Source organism: Coptis chinensis, chromosome 5 (genome assembly GCF_015680905.1).
Source record: "Coptis chinensis isolate HL-2020 chromosome 5, ASM1568090v1, whole genome shotgun sequence".
In the NCBI taxonomy this organism is placed as follows: Eukaryota; Viridiplantae; Streptophyta; class Magnoliopsida; order Ranunculales; family Ranunculaceae; genus Coptis; species Coptis chinensis.
In genome coordinates this window covers 89,243,713-89,260,235 of record NC_141460.1, presented here as the reverse complement: position 1 = coordinate 89,260,235, position 16,523 = coordinate 89,243,713, and positions in this window count along the sequence as shown.

Below are 16,523 nucleotides of genomic sequence, written 5' to 3'. Positions count from 1 at the left end.
CAGTTGATAAATAGCCTGGGTGACACTTGAACACACGTTTGAACAAAAAAAACGTTTGGTAGTGACGTCACTATCTATTTCTAAAATCACAATTTGAAAATTCTAAACTCAGACAACACTTGAAGTGACGTCCCTCTTTAAAATCAACACTTCAAGTGTCGTCTGAGTTTAAAATCAAATTTTTTTACACTTCTCCATTGGAAACAATAGAGAGTGGATATTTATGGGCTATACAATAATTTGTAATTGGAGTTGTAAAATCCTAATGGCACCTAGGTGGAGCCTATGTGGAGGTGTAATTTTCCATTGGAGATGCCCTTAATAGGAATCTTGGAGGGTAATAAGAAAAAAAAAACATAGAAGCATTAATACGATATTTGTTACCAATAATCTAAACAATAACATTTTCCATCCCTAAAATGATGGAACCTATTTCGATCTCTAACAATTATTTCCCTTTCATATATCTTAGAAATAAGCTTAGTACTTGCATGACAATCATAACATATACATGAAGGTTCGTTATAATTCTAGTATGAACACTTGAATTGGATGCAATAAGAGCAAAGGCAATTGCAAGCCTTTCACTGTGATAAGTGAGGGCATCCTCTTTCTCTTCCTCTTCTATGTCAAACAACACTTCTTTTATACTTGGCCATATGTGTGTAACTTCCTATTCATTTCTTCAAGCTTCATGTAAATCTCTTTTGAATGTGGATGTGTTTTGTGAACCTGGTGCTTTGCTAACCCCTTGATCTTTCATCACTTCCCTTACTTTTTTCTTTTTTCATATCATCCCATTTATTAACGTTGGCATACATGTTCGATAATAGAACATAGTTCCCACTTGTCTCTGGCTCTAGATCTATCAAGTTTTTAAGAGCAAGTTGTCTTAACTCTAAATTCCCATGCACCCTGGATGCCCCTAGCAAAGACCTCCATACCACTGCATTAGGCTCCATAGGCATGTCCCGAATCGTTTCTTTCGCCTCCTCAAGTTTCCCTACTCGACCTAAAAAGTCAACGAGGCAACCATAATGCTTGAGTTTCGGCTCAATCACATATTCATCCTTCATGGTGTTAAAGATTCTACGACCATCCTTAACCAATCCAGCATCTATGCATGCGTACTGTAAAGAATGACAAGAGGAGGAAATGCTTTGTGTGTTTTCATTAAGGATGGTTCTCTATAAATAGAATGGTGCGTACAAATCAAGGGATCTAGTTTCCTATCTTACTTAGGAGTATATACATGTTGCCTAATTTAAACAAGGATATACATTTTTCTGACTTAGAAGATGCTAAATATATTTAGCATATATCCATATCTTTTCACTCCCCCTCAAGTTGGCGAGTGTATATCGAGTACACCCAACTTGCCTATGAGAAAGTGGAATTGACGATGCCCCAAAGCCTTGGTGAAAAGATATGCCAATTGGTGTGTAGTTGGGATGTATGATGTTTGTAGAGTCCCATATTAGATTTTATCCCGAACAAAGTCGTAGTCTATCTCAATATGTTTGCTTTTTTCGTGGGACACAGGGTTTGCTGCAATGTGTAAGGCTGTTTGGTTATCACAGTAGAGTAGTGCTGATTGTGATAGATTAACATTCAGGTCCCGAAGTAAGAAGCAAAGCCAAGTGACTTTGCATGAAGCGAATACCATAGCTTTATATTCAGCTTCGGCAGATGAGCGAGAGATAGTCACTTGTTTCTTGGTCTTCCAAGAAATGGGAGAAGTACCAAGAAAAGTGCAATAACCTGTAGTGGAGCGGCGTGTATCGGGACAACTATCCCAATCAAAATCACAATAAGTTCGGAGTTGCAAGCTGCTATTAGAGGCCGGTAAAAAATGCCTTGACTAGGAGATCATTTAAGATAGTGAAGAACCCGTAGAGCTGCCTCATAATGCGGTCTTCTTGGGTTTCTCATGAATTGGCTTAGCAAGCTAGTTCACTGAAAAACCAATATCTGGTCTTGTGATGGTGAGGAAAATAAGACGTCTAACTGTCGCTAGTATTTTGTCGGATCAGAGAGGAGTTCACCGTGAGTGGAATCAAGTTTAACATTTTGTTCCATAAGAGTGGATGCGGGTTTAGATCCAAGTAGACCATAATCTTGTAAAATGTCAAGTGTATATTTTCTTTAATTTGTGATAAACATATACCTTTATCTGACCGACCAACTTTGATGCCTAAAAAATACTTCAAGTGGCCAAGATCTTTGATGTGAAATTGATGTTGAAGGAAAGACTTAAGTTTTGCAATAGCATGAACATTGTTCCCAGTAACAATGATATCTGATAAGATGCAAAATTAGCTTTTACTCCTACTTAAGCTAAAAAAACAAGGAAGAAGTCAACTATAATTTCTATCTTTTTATATCAAAGTTCTACTCTCAAATTATCATGTAATAAAACTAGAGTAAGAATTTGTTCCACTCCTAATTGCTTAGATATTAACTAATTCCACTAATGATGAACAATTAAACAATATAAGAGTAATGATTCTAAATATAACTAATATGGTGAAAACTAATAATGAATATATTCTAAATTAAACTATGGTAATTAAATCTTAACTTGTGAATATGAAGAAAGAATTAGGGAGGTTCCTTTGCATCCTGCCAAGCTATGATAATCTGTCAGGCCTCACGCCATTTATCATCTACCTTTTCTAACATGTTAAACGCTACTTGGTCTGACGGGGTGTAAGGTAAAACCTTATGAGGTTGTAGATCGACAATGCCCTGACCAATTCATAGCACGTAAAGAGCATACAATGCAATTAATGGGTCACATAATGTCAACCCCAACCCAATCCATGAAACGGGTACAAAACTCAGGAAAGAAACATAGTATTATGCAGCAAACCATGAAAGGCATAAGAAGGTACTTATGCTTCAAACTATGGGGTCGTGCTAAACTCGACACTAAGGTCTGGGGAAGGTCATACAACATACGTCCCTCAGCTAGAGCAAGGAAGACGTCACAAGTGGCGTTATTCACAGAAGAAAAACGTCATTCCTCTAAAATATTCAACATAATAAAGAACATAATAGTGCTTAAGTTGAGGGACAGGCTACCAAAGGCTACATTATATTGCCCTTGGTCCTCTACATGAAAAATCCCCGCCCTATAGGTCTCATGGAAATTCTCATAATTGTAGATGTACACATTATCATACATATATCCCCATGAGTCTTGGGCGGCAGGCATAGAATGTCCAATAACATAGGCTAACAAAAACTTGCTTAAATCTATTATTTCATAATTAATTGTGACATAGAACATTTGTTCCCCATCTGGTCGATAAAAAAACCTACAATTATCATAGAAATAAGTAGTAAGTGCAGGAAAATAAGATTCATCAGCACTTACCATTAGAGGCCGCTACCATCCTAACTACACAATCATGTCATGGAACAAGAACCCATATGTGTCACTCTCGAGCAATTCTTCAAAGGACTACTCTGGTATGATTTGCGGAGATTTCATAGCAAATAAACACACTACTGGATTCCTAGAATTTACTGCAGAAAACCCCAGAAAAAAGAACTGGATGTATGTTGAAGTACGGGCGCGGATACGCTTGGAATAGCCTATGTCAGAGGGCCGGTGTGCTCTCTTTTGACAAAAGAAAATTTTTGCGATACTAGATTACAGCGCGGGCGCGCTCTGTGTTAGTGCAATATAGGGGCGTGCGTGCCCTGAGCAAGACTTGTGAGATGAATTTGAATGGTGCAGAGTGAAGTACATGGCGTGCCATGTATTTATATAACACAAGTTTCTTAAACAAAGGTCCCCAAGGTTCCCAAATTGTTAAGGGAAGTGATGGAATAAGAAAAAGAATTCTAAAACCAAAATAGAAACAGACGAGAAGCAGACTTGAGCATCAAACCTATAGGTTTTTAAGCTGGAATCAAAATAACAATCATAAAGTTTCTAACCCTTGATGTTGCACAAAACAAGAGTAGCTAATTCTAGCTACACCCTATTAGCATGATGCTAATATAAACTATATTCTTTAAGCAGGCAATAATAATTCTAAAAACATGTGGATACCCCCAAATAGGTCAGAAGGGTGGGGGATTCATGAAAAATAGATAGCATGCGTAGACAAAAATTAATTAACTTGCAATTGAAATGAATAACAAACAAACTTACATAATCCCATATTAACTACTTACTTAAACTAACAACTAGAAATACTTAAACTTCATAACATGGAAATTGTTCTTAAATACAATACTAAAGAGCTACCCACGAGAGGAGGAAAGGCCAAAGCCATCCGTCCTATGTCAACGACGCTCACACCTTCCGGAGTCAGCAGAGGATGATCCACCTTGAGGTGGCAGACGTCATAGAACTTCTTCCTGAAAATTTCGTTGTTGTTCCCATAAAATATCCATTGCTTCCCAACGCTCACACTCTGAGAGATAGCTTCCATGTCAGCATGGAGATCCTGGTGACTATCACTGAGCAACTGAATATTTTGTTGAAGACCAGCCTGGTTACGGATAATGGTAGTTTGCCTAGTCTGGATGGTCTCACAGAGTTTCTTAAGAGAACATTGGCCTGTTTGAATCGTCTCATACTGGGTATGTAGAGATCGCAGGCCACGATGAAGTAATAAAAAACGGGCTACATCCGTAGTAGCCTTTTCCAGGGCTTCTGCATCAAAACAGGCTGCATCTTCCTCTTCCTCTTCTGATTCTATCTCAGCAGCCAAAACTTCCGGCACATTTCACTCCTTCTGAATACACTCTCGATAAATACGTGCATTCTCATGCAACTTCAAGTTAATCTTACTAGATTCTTGAACACATCCCCAATACAACATAATCTTTGTGATCAACACAGGGAAGGGTGCGGTAAATTGACCAACTGCTATAATCTCATTTAATAAAAATTCCAGGATGCAAAACCCATACCTTCAATTTTGAAGGATCCAGAGAATGTGGACACAACTCAAATTTATGTCACTAGCTTTCGTGGTGGAAATAACATTCCTTCCAATCCACTGAGCCACCGGTTGGTTTCTTCTCAGAGACGACTGACGAACACAATGTGACCCATAATTGTAACGTCCTTCCAACACCATCTCCGTTATCAAACTACAGATACCCCCAAGCTGAGATTCCTGCATGGTGACTACAATGTCTCTTTCCTCAATGTCAGTAATCTCAGCCAACACTACTGTAGTCAACTCCCTACGACTACCATTCACATCCAGTTCAATCTTACGATTATTAACCTCCCTCTTCTTGTAAAAAGAGAACACCAAATTAGGGTGATAAAAATCCTCAACAGAATACCACAACCCTTCACACTTTCTAATATGTATTTCGGTATTGAAAAAGGATGAAACTGTGCACTTGAAAAAACTTATTCTAGAAGACTTTTTGCGGGTTTATGAGTCATGGTGACCTGGAATCGGAAATCGTGGTGATGGCTAAGGTGTGGGAGAGTGAAGAATAACTCGATTGAAATTGGAAAGGTCGATGTGTGGAGGTAAGGGTGCGGGCGTGCTTAATATGGCCTGAGCAAAAGGCATGGGCGCAGTCGATTTTGTTAGGTTCAGGAGGTGTTCTCAAGTGGAGGCGAGGAAGAAGAAGGGGAAACACGCGTGGTGTCTTTAAATAGGGAGGCATGTGCGTGGCACGTGCCATAGTAGGGTTTTAATATTTTGGGTCCAAGCCCAAAACAATTTCATAATACCCATCCTTTTTTATGTCTCGTATAACTTAAAACTAAAATTCTTGATTCGTTAACGGTTTTATTTTGGCGAATGAGCTACGAAAATGATCAGCAGAGAAAATACAATCCAATGATCTATAAAAATACTCAAATTTAACTGTGGTTTACACATAAGGAGATGGATAACGTTTCAAAATGTGTGAATGGCATAAGTTATGTGATCGAAAGAAATCTAATTTCATAGATTGTGTCAACACGAATCAAAGTACGATTAAATGGCAGAAGGAACAAGAATAGGAAGTTGTGTGATCAAGAATGGAAAGACCAAACACCTCACCCCCAAACAAAATTTTGAAAACAGGGTTTAGAAAATTTGTTTTAAAACGTGGGTCTTTTAAAGTCAGATTCCCAAGACTTACTAAACTAATGTTTATCGAAATTTAATATTTTTTACTTTTTATGAATAAGGTTTAATATAAAAGAAACAATACAGCAATAAGAATGTAAATCACTCCATAGATAAACACAACTCAAAAATGAGAAAACATACAAGAGTGGAAAACGTAAATTACGTTAAACATGGACTTAGGATTCGATACTTACAGCCACACACACACTCCAAATGGAGGGCCCAGTTATCTTAATGGTGCACTACCAATATATATGGAAATGAAAGGAAGTACATCAAACATCAAAGGTCAATCCTCATAAACAGGGTCCTGTAAAAGGACATTTTCCATAGCTGGAGACCTTAACTCATGAAAAGGTTTTAAACGTTGGTCATTGACTTGAAAAGTACCTGTTGTCCTTGGGATTTACCAAGGTGATTGCCCCGTGAGGGGTAACTTCAGTAACTTAAAAGGACAAGACCAACGGGTTTTTAATTTCTCTGGGAAAATATGCAAACATGAGTTGTAAAGCAAAACCTTTTTACCAACTACAAACTCTTTACGCAAAATCTATTTATCATGAACACATTTCATGTTAGCTTTATAATCCTTCGCTAATACTAGCCTCATCAATATTGAAGTTCAGGCTTTTTACAGCCCACAAAGCACGGTGCTCCAATTCAACGGGCATGTGAAAAGATTTTTCAAACACAAGTCTAAAGGGAGACATTCCTATAGGAGTTTTAAAAGCTATCTGATACGCCCATAAGGCATCTGTTAGACGTTTAGACCAATCTTTCCGATCAGGATTGACTGTCGTTTCTAATATATTTTTAATTTCCCTATTAGAGAGTTCTACTTGGCCACTAGTTAAACATTTATTGTTTTGTCTTGTCTTTTCTTGTAAGGTGTCACAAAAGTGTCAATAACTTGCTACTTGTCCATGCGTGATGACTTAACACTTTTTATGGGCCTGCAGAGAGGGTCCGGCCTGCAGAGAGGGTCCACGTGCTGTGTCCAGTGGCAGCCCAGGATGTTGGCATTTTTACAACTTCCTGCCTTTGAATAGAACTCGTCGCCCTAGTTGTTCTGGCAGTGCACTTGCTGAAATCGGAGTCCAGGTTTGGAAGATATAAGTTTAGGAAGTTTGCTGTTTCTTTGCACGTGATCCGGTTCTACACTGGTTCTGTCATGTTGGAATCTTGGCTTTAGTCAAGCTTTGTTGGGCTTCACTGGGGCTGAGTGGGAAGACTTCAAATATGCACAGTATTCTCGTGCTTTGATGCAAGTTTTATCATCATATTCACGTTAAATGCGAAAACCTACAAAAATGCGAAAATATAATTATTTCATGATTATTAAACACATAATTAACCAAAATGTTATGTCTCTACGGGGTCTAGTATTATAGTTTTGGGTGCTTATCACACCACTCCCAAACAACACTTTGTTTGTCCTCAAGCAATTAGAAGAGACATTAAAACGATAAGTGGCCAAAAATGTGTTGTCCTAAACTAAGTCTCATTTCACAGAGTGCGGTTGTGTTGACCGTATGAAATAAGGCTTTAAAACACTAGAAATTCCCTAGTGGACGAGTTATAGCCTCGTGAAAGTTTTCCAGAGAAGATACTCACAAACTTCATTTATACTACAACGAGGTACCACGTGCTTTCATTTTTTTTCGTAAATGGTACCTGTACTTTGTTCCTAATGGTGGCTAGGCTAATAAAACAATAACTAGGGTTTAAAACTAAAGAAGAAAAACTAATTTATTATCTAATGGGTTATATCCATAGCTAGTAAATTCGTGGACGGCAAAAGTTGATACGTCAATTATTCGCCTAAGATTTGAAATTTTCAACAATAATACTTTTAAATATTCGGTCCAATAAAACGCTAACGGTAAAAATACGATATATGTGTTTTAAACGGGTATAATACGAATATATTTCTTTAAAATTCGGCTATATATTTTACATTTAAAATTTTGATATATAAGTATATAACGTTTTTATTTTTATTTTTACAATTTTATTCATGAAAAAATAATACAAATGTCATTTTATTAAGCCAAACCTTATAATTAAGTGAATAATTCGAATTATAAGCCCGACTCCAACCAATTAAGCGAATTAAACCGTATCATTCAAAAATTCGCCGAATTATTCGTTTTATTCGCCAAACCTTATAATTTGCGAATAATTCGGCGAATTACTACCTATGGTTATATCTAGAGTAGTGCATTAGTCCTCTTTATATTGGAGAGGGCTGGGTTTACAATTTCGTGCATGGGCTTTGGAGCTATGTTTTGGGCCATTAAATCAAGCCCAAAACCTAATTACTTAAGTCCAAAAAAGATTTCTCTGCTAGAAATTATTGCAACAGCCTTTTCATCCATTTTTACTCCTCCGATTGGATTAAGGCCTAAACCATTAGAAATCTCTTTCTGAGCCGGTCATTTTGACATATAGTAGGCCCAATTCTGAGGTCTAAGTCCAAAGATACGGCTTGCGAAAGTTCTATTGACTTTTATGCTCTATTTCTACCTACGTTGACTTTGACTTTTCATCTTTGATTGGGCTTTAAAAATGTTTTTTCTCCTAGAAACTTGGGCTTTAATCATAGAACTTCTTAGCAACCAACCTTTGCTCCTTTCTCTTGCAAAATGACATATTTCTTCACATATATGACTCCAACACCTGAAATACACAAAAACACGTAAACAGTACTAACTCTTATTTATTACAAACATAATTGGTCTATATATAATGTTATTGAGGGGTTAAAACTACAATTTTGGGCTTTTATCAAACCACCCCCAAACAACATTTTGCTTGTCCTCAAGTAAATATGAGAAATTAAAATACGTAACCAAAAATGGATATCTAACTAATCTCGTTTCGCCGAGTGCGATTGTATTGACCATATGCAATAAGGCCTTAAACCACTAGGAATTCCCTAGTGGACGAGGTATAGCCTCGTGAGAGTTTTCTAGAGAAGGTACTCACAAACTTCATCTATACTACAACAATTAAGAAATAAAATTACTGTTTCTTTATTTATTCTTAGATATCTATACATCTCACTAGCAATGAATACAAAATAATCAATTCGAAATCTAAGCTAATACGTGCATAATAATTAATCATCTACGGATAAACATATATATAATGAACTATATGCTATGAAATACAATAACAAGTCCGTTTTTGAAACTTTGGAATAGCGTCCTTAACTAGGTCTTCACAAATATGTCAAGACAAAAACACTCGATTTTCCACTCAAGTTTCGCTCACTCCAGTGCGCATGCAGTGGGCACACTTTACCTTACAAACTCAATGACGTACAAGGAAGTCGAAGTCGATCAAACACATCTGCCACTTACTATCACACTAACATATTCCTAATTGAGTTAGAGGTCTTTATTAGGTGTTGTGGGGATTAGGTGATGGGTTAAGAAAGAAGGAAATGAATATTCAAAAGGACAAGTCTGAGATAATAGAGTCTTCAAAATATGTAACTAGAGAAAACCTTGTTTTACTTTGCTTTTACATTTTGTTTCCATCCTTAGATTTTTCTTTTTCTTTTTCTTTTGGCTTTTGACTCATTTGATTTTGTTTTTGGAATTCTAACTTTTTATTTTATTTATTTATTTATTTTCTTTTCTTTGGATGGAAACTTTCTTTTCTTTTCTTATTTGAAGCAACTAACAAATTCTTGGTTTTCCACAGGTCTTTCTCTTTTCTTTTCTTCATTTCTTCTCTATTTTCAGACTCATTCAAAAGTGGATAAGCTTATTTTTATTTTGTTTTGTTTATTATAAAAGACTAAAGGATTTGTGGTTTATGAAAAGGCTAAAGAAAGGCTCAGAAAGACAACTAGCAAAAATAATTTCATATATGTTTGAATTTCTGGCTATATCGATCCAAAAAGGGCCTAAATTCTCACTTAGGATATAGTATAGTGATCAAGCAAGTCGACATGTGATTTCTCTATTCGGAATTTACTTCTCCCTTGTTTCATTACTCATATATTTCACTCATAAGGCTTTTAGGCTATATTCTCACAGGATTTGTAAAATAAGTATACTAGCCTAGATTTCAGGAACTTACTGCCAATATAAAAATAGATGCTCATGCAATATATTTATGGAAAGATGCAATGACTATTACCTACATATTAAATTTCTAAAAATTATTCTAATTTAAGAGCTAACGTGAAACTTCTAAACTACTATCATCACAAAAGGAGAAACAATACCAATATTCCTAAGTGCATAGTATAAATACATATTATTTTTTTTTTTTTTTTACTAGAAAGAAAGTGCATATTATATATATATCCTAATAGGTGCCTTAAATTATGCATGTTTCATGCCACCCCTAAACAAAAATATGTTTTGCCCTCAAAGTATAGAAATAAGAAGAATAAGAAATACCATGGAAATGCGTAAAAATTTTAGAACACCTGCAAAACAAATTTAGAACATACTAATATAGGTAAAGAAAAACATACACAACTCTGTATGAGTTCCACCCGTTATGGGAAAAACAAAAAATTAAATTGTTTGGGACATAAGCAGACACTAACAAAAAGTAAAACTGACCTCATATCCATAATTTAAGCGTTGTCCTCCTTTTCTATAAAGAAATGAGGTTCATTTGCATCATACCAAGCCATGATAATTTGCTAGGCCTCACGCCCTTTATCATCAACCCGTGCTAACATGTTAAGCGTTACTCGGTCTGATGGGTAAGTGGCAACCCAATGAGGTTATAGCCTCCACCCCGGCCAAGTCATAGCACGAAAAGAACGTACAATGCAATTTGTGGGTCACATAATGTCAACCCCAACCCAATCCATATAACAGAATGCGAAATAATGAAAGAAACATACTATGATGCGGCAAACCAAGACAAGCATAAGAAGGTACTTATGATTCATACTATGAGCTTGTGCTAAATTGAACACTAAGGTCTGGGGAATGTCATATAGCATACGTCCCTCAACTAATGCAAGAAAAACGTCACCAGCGGCGTTATCCGCAGAGGAAAATCGCCATTCCCCTAAGAAATTCAGCATGATAAAGAACATGATAGTGCCTACGTTAAGGGACAGACTACCAAGGGATACATTATCTTGTCCTTGGTCCTTTACACGAAAAATCCCCGCCCCATAAGTCTTTTGGAAATACTCATAGTTATAGAGGTATATATTATCAAACATATAGCCCCATGAGTTTCGGGAAGCAGGCATAGCCATCCCAACCGCAAAGGCTACCAAAAACTTGTTTAAATCCATTGTGTTACCATTAATGTCGACAGAGAACACTTGTTCCCCATCTGGTCAATAAAAGAACTTACAATGATTATAGAAATAAGAAGTAAGTGCAAGAGAATAAGAGTCATCAGCACTTACCAGTAGAATCTGCCATCTTGACTGCACAATCCTGTCGCGAAACCAATACCCATAAGTGTCACTCATGAGCAATTCTTTAAAGGACTGCCCCGGTTTAATTTGAGGAGATTTTATAGCAACCAAAGACACTACTAAACTCCTGGAAGTGAGTGCGGAAAACCCCAAAAAATATAACTAGAGGTGTGTTGAGGTCAGGGAACGGGCGCGCTCATAATTGCCTATGGAAGGGCGCGTGCGTGCTCAACTCTGACACTGCGATCCAGGACCTTGGACACGGGAGCGCTCTGTTATAAGGCAAGAGAGAGGGCATGCGCGCTCCGAGTACTGTTTGTTAGTATGAATTGAGAGGTGAAATTGAGAGGTGTGGTGTGAAGTATATGGTGTGCCATGTATTTATAGAGCATTAGTTTCTCAAACAAAGGTCCTCAAGGTTCCCTAATTGATAAGGAAAGAGATAGAATAAGAAAAGGCTTATAAAAACCAAAATAGAAACAACTGAGAGCACATGCTCAGTAGCAATTCTAGATGGTTTTAACAACCTATCAAAATAGCAATCTCAATTCCTTTATTCTTTTAGGTTACACCAAACAACAATAGCTAATTCTAGCTACGCCACATTAGCAACATGCTCACATAAACCATATTTAAAAAACCTTGCAATATTAATTTCCAAAAACAAGTGGATATGGTAAAATACAATGCTAAACAAATAACGCCACCCCCAAACAAGTCAGGAAGGTGGGATTCATGAAAAATAGATAGCATGCTCGGACAAAAATTAAACTAACTTGAAATTTAAATAACAACCAAATACATAATCCAATATTAACTACTTAACTAAATAACTAGGAATCAAATTCTACTAAAAATAGGGAAATTTCCTAAACATAATACAACTAAAAGAACTAGCCACGAGATGAGGAAGGGATAAGAATAGGAAGTTGAGTCATCAAGAATGAAAAGACCAAACACCCCACCACCAAACAAATTTTTGAAAACAATGTTTAGAAAATTTGTTTTAAAACATAAGTCTTTTAAAGTCAGATTCCCGAGACTTATTAGATTACTGTTTATAGGGTTTTAATATTTTTTTGTTTTTTATGAATAAAGTTTAATATAAAAGAAAATAATAAAAAAATAAATCACTCCATAGAGAAACATGGCTTAAAAACCGAGAAAACATGCAATAGTGGAAAGCGTGAATTACGTTAAACGTGGACTTAGGATCTGGTACTTACAGCCACACACTCCAAAGGGAAGGCCCGGTTACCATAATGGTGCACTTATCAATATATGGAAATAAAAGAAAGTACATCAAACATCAAAGGTCAGTCCTCATAGACAGGGTCCTGTAAAAGGACATCCTCCACATATGGGGACATTAACTCGTGAAAATGTTTTAAACGTTGGTCATTAACTTGAAAGGTACTGTTGTCCTTAGGATTGGCCAAGGTGATTGCCCTATAAGGGGTGACTTCAGTAACCAGAAAGGGACCAGACCAACGGGTTTTTAATTTTCCTGGGAAAATATGCAAACAGGAGTTGTAAAGAAAAACCTTTTGACCAACCACAAACTCTTTACGCAAAATCTGTTTATCATGAACACGTTTCATCTTAGCTTTATAATCCTTCGCGAGATCATAAGAATCACTACGGATTTCTTCAAACTCATTTAATTACAATTTGCGCTTGAAACCTGCCTCATCAATATTGAAGTTCAGGCTTTTTATAGCCCACTGACACTCACTCCTTTTGTGTTTAGATAGTATATGAGATGGTATGTAGATTATGTAGATAGATGATGTAGATGGATCATGGTCGTTGAACAAAATAGAAGCATATCAAAACCTAATTATCCCTCAATAAGTAAAGGATTAGTAGGGTATCGTTCCACTTTTAAGTTATGTTATGTGAAGGACAGGACTGGAAAGGGGGTTTGAGGGATTAAAAACTATGATTGTAGAGATTTTAAATTCTAATGCTAAACTAATTAAACTATCTAAACTATTGAGAATTTATAAGAGAGGGAATTTAAGAGATTAGAATCCACCAATACTTTTGACCTATGACTTTCTGCTCCATGGTTGTTCTTACAAGTAGACTACAATTAGGCAATCAAGCGAGTGTCGATGCCCTCTTGGATGAAACATCATTAACAATTAACTCTACTTAAGATTGTTCCTAAGTTTATGTTATTAATATCTTCTTTCCTTTTATGTAAAGCTCGGGCAGCCATTCAATGTATTACCGAGAGCAACATCAAGGAGTACTTCCTAATAGGGTGGCCATTCAATGAATCACCACTTAAGGCAAACACAAAGAATACTTCCCCTAGGCAGCCACTCCCTGAGCTACCCCTTCTAAGGCAACACAAAGAATACTTCCTTAACTCTAAAGAACTATACTACTAGAAGAAAAGTAAAGAACACTAGCATGATATTAATATTGCAAAACATAAAACCTATTCTATACTTCCATCCCCTGGTGTGGGCAATGGAACTAATAACTAAAAAACATAAAGAACTAACCTGATTGAAGAACACCATGAACCAGAAGAATCATTAAACCTTAAGCATCGGCTTCATCTCCTCCCTTGAAGAAGAAGATTAGTCTTCCATATAGAAGGAAGAACACGAAGAACGAGAAGAAAAATAGTCGAAGAACATAAGACTAGAAAGACTAATTTATTAAGACTCGACTAGTTAAAACTGAATATTTTATTATTAATCTCTCTCTGCCTCAAGTTCTAGAGACCATAGTATAAGTGAATTGGCAAATTACATGAGGCATTTAGGTCTTCTATTTATAGGGGTTACAATGAGTTCTAGAAGCATTCCAAACCGTCATTTGTTTCCTAATACAAATCAACTTCTTTCAGAGTCCTACTTCGTCTCTAAAACTAAGAAGGAAGTAGCTACAGTGTCGTTTCATGCGTCGGACACATGATCCTTGCATCTCGGATGCGAGCATTGCGTCTGGACACACGATCCTTGCGGCCCCGGGCGTGGAAGTCTATTTACCCTCTTTTGCTCTATCCTTTTATCCTCTTTTGCGGGCTTTGGTCCAAGCAGCGAATCTTTTGGCCTTGGGCTTCCAAATAGGCTTTAAAATAGGTCCAAGTCGCATCTTTAATAGCTTCAATTCCTTGGCCTTCTCCGTGATTGTCCATGGGCTTCTCATGTGATCTTTAATGCTCCGAATTGCTCCGTTTTACCGCTTTTTCTCTAATATTCCACAAAACTCTCTTTTTCACCTGTAGAATAATAAAACATAACTTACAAACACTATTAGTCCACTAAGATGGCTAAACAAGAGGCATAATCGAAGGTTAAATTGCACTTTTTGAGCACTTAGCACCCACATAGCACGGTGCTCCAATTCAACGGGCAAGTGACAAGGTTTTCTAAACACAAGTCTAAAGGGAGACATTCCTATATGTGTTTTAAAAACTGTCCAATGCGCCCATAAGGCATCTGTTAGACGCTTAGACCAATCTTTCTGATCAGGATTGACTGTTGTTTCTAATATTTTTTTAATTTCCCTATTAAAGACTTCTACTTGGCCAATAGTTTGTGGATGATAAGGAGTAGCCACCTTATGGGTAACTCCGTACTTCTTAACTAAAGAAGCAACAACTTTATTGCAAAAATGCGTTCTGTCATCACTGATGATGGCTTTAGGGATGCCAAAACGACAAAAAATGTATTCCTTAACAAAAAACCGATACTGTCTTATGGTCATTGCTACGGTAAGCCATAGCCTCTATCCATTTGGAAACGTAGTCTACGGCAACAAGAATATAAATAAAACCGTAGGAAACAGGAAAAGGACCCATGAAATCAATGCCCCATACATCAAAAATTTCTACTACCATAATGGGATTCAAAGACATCATATTATGTTTAGTGATACGCCCAAGTTGTTGGCAACGAACACACATCTTGCAGTGAACTTGGGCATCTTTAAAAAGGGTAGGCCAATAAAAACAACATTGAAGAACTTTAACTGCCGTTTTCATACAACTAAAATGGCCACCACACTATTTGTCATGGTAGAAAGATAAAACTTCATTATATTACCACTGGAGAATACAACGACGAATAATCTGATCCGCACAATATTTAAAAAGGTAGGGCTCATCCCAGTAGTATAGCTTAACTCTAGCCAAAAAATGTTTACGTTTATTTTTTGACCAAACATCAGGAATAATATCAGAAGCTAAATAATTGACAATGTCGACATACCAAAGTGCAGAAAAAATAGAATAAAGATACTCATCAGGAAAAGAATCAGGTATGGACTCAAAATCACTATCACTGTCATTAGTTAGTTTAGATAAGTGATAGGCAACTACATTTTCAACCCCTCGTTTATCCTTAATTTCTAGGGTAAACTCTTGCAGGAGAAGAATCTATTGGATCAACCTCTGTTTAGCATCCTTATTGACGAGAAGGTACCTAAGAGTTGCATGGTTAGTATAGACTAAGGTTTTTGAACCAACCAAATAAGGACGAAACTTATCTAAAGCATAAACCACAGCTAAAAATTCATTTTCAATAGTAGTGTAATTTCTTTTAGCATCATTTAAAGTCTTACTAGCATAATAAATAACAATGGACTTATCATCTAGTTTCTGGCCTAACACGACACCAACAACATAATCGCTAGCGTCACACATAAGCTCGAAAGGTTTAGACCAATCGGGATGCTGTATAATCGATGCAGATGTTAAAGCGGTTTTTAAAGTTTCAAAAGCCTGTTTGCAATTATAATTGTAAGAAATTGGTCCCAAGGCCCAATTTTGGGGAAAATGAAGTCTAGAGGACACGATTTTTTGTGAGTAACTCACAAGGACAAATTTTGGAGAAAAGTAACTCACGAACCCACTATTTCAAAATTAGTAACCCTCAAGGACAAAATAAGTTGGCCCCGCCTTTTTACATGTTTTAAAATGCCAATTATACCCTTCTGTGAAAATAACCCTCAAGGACAATTGGCCCGAATTTAAAATAAATATT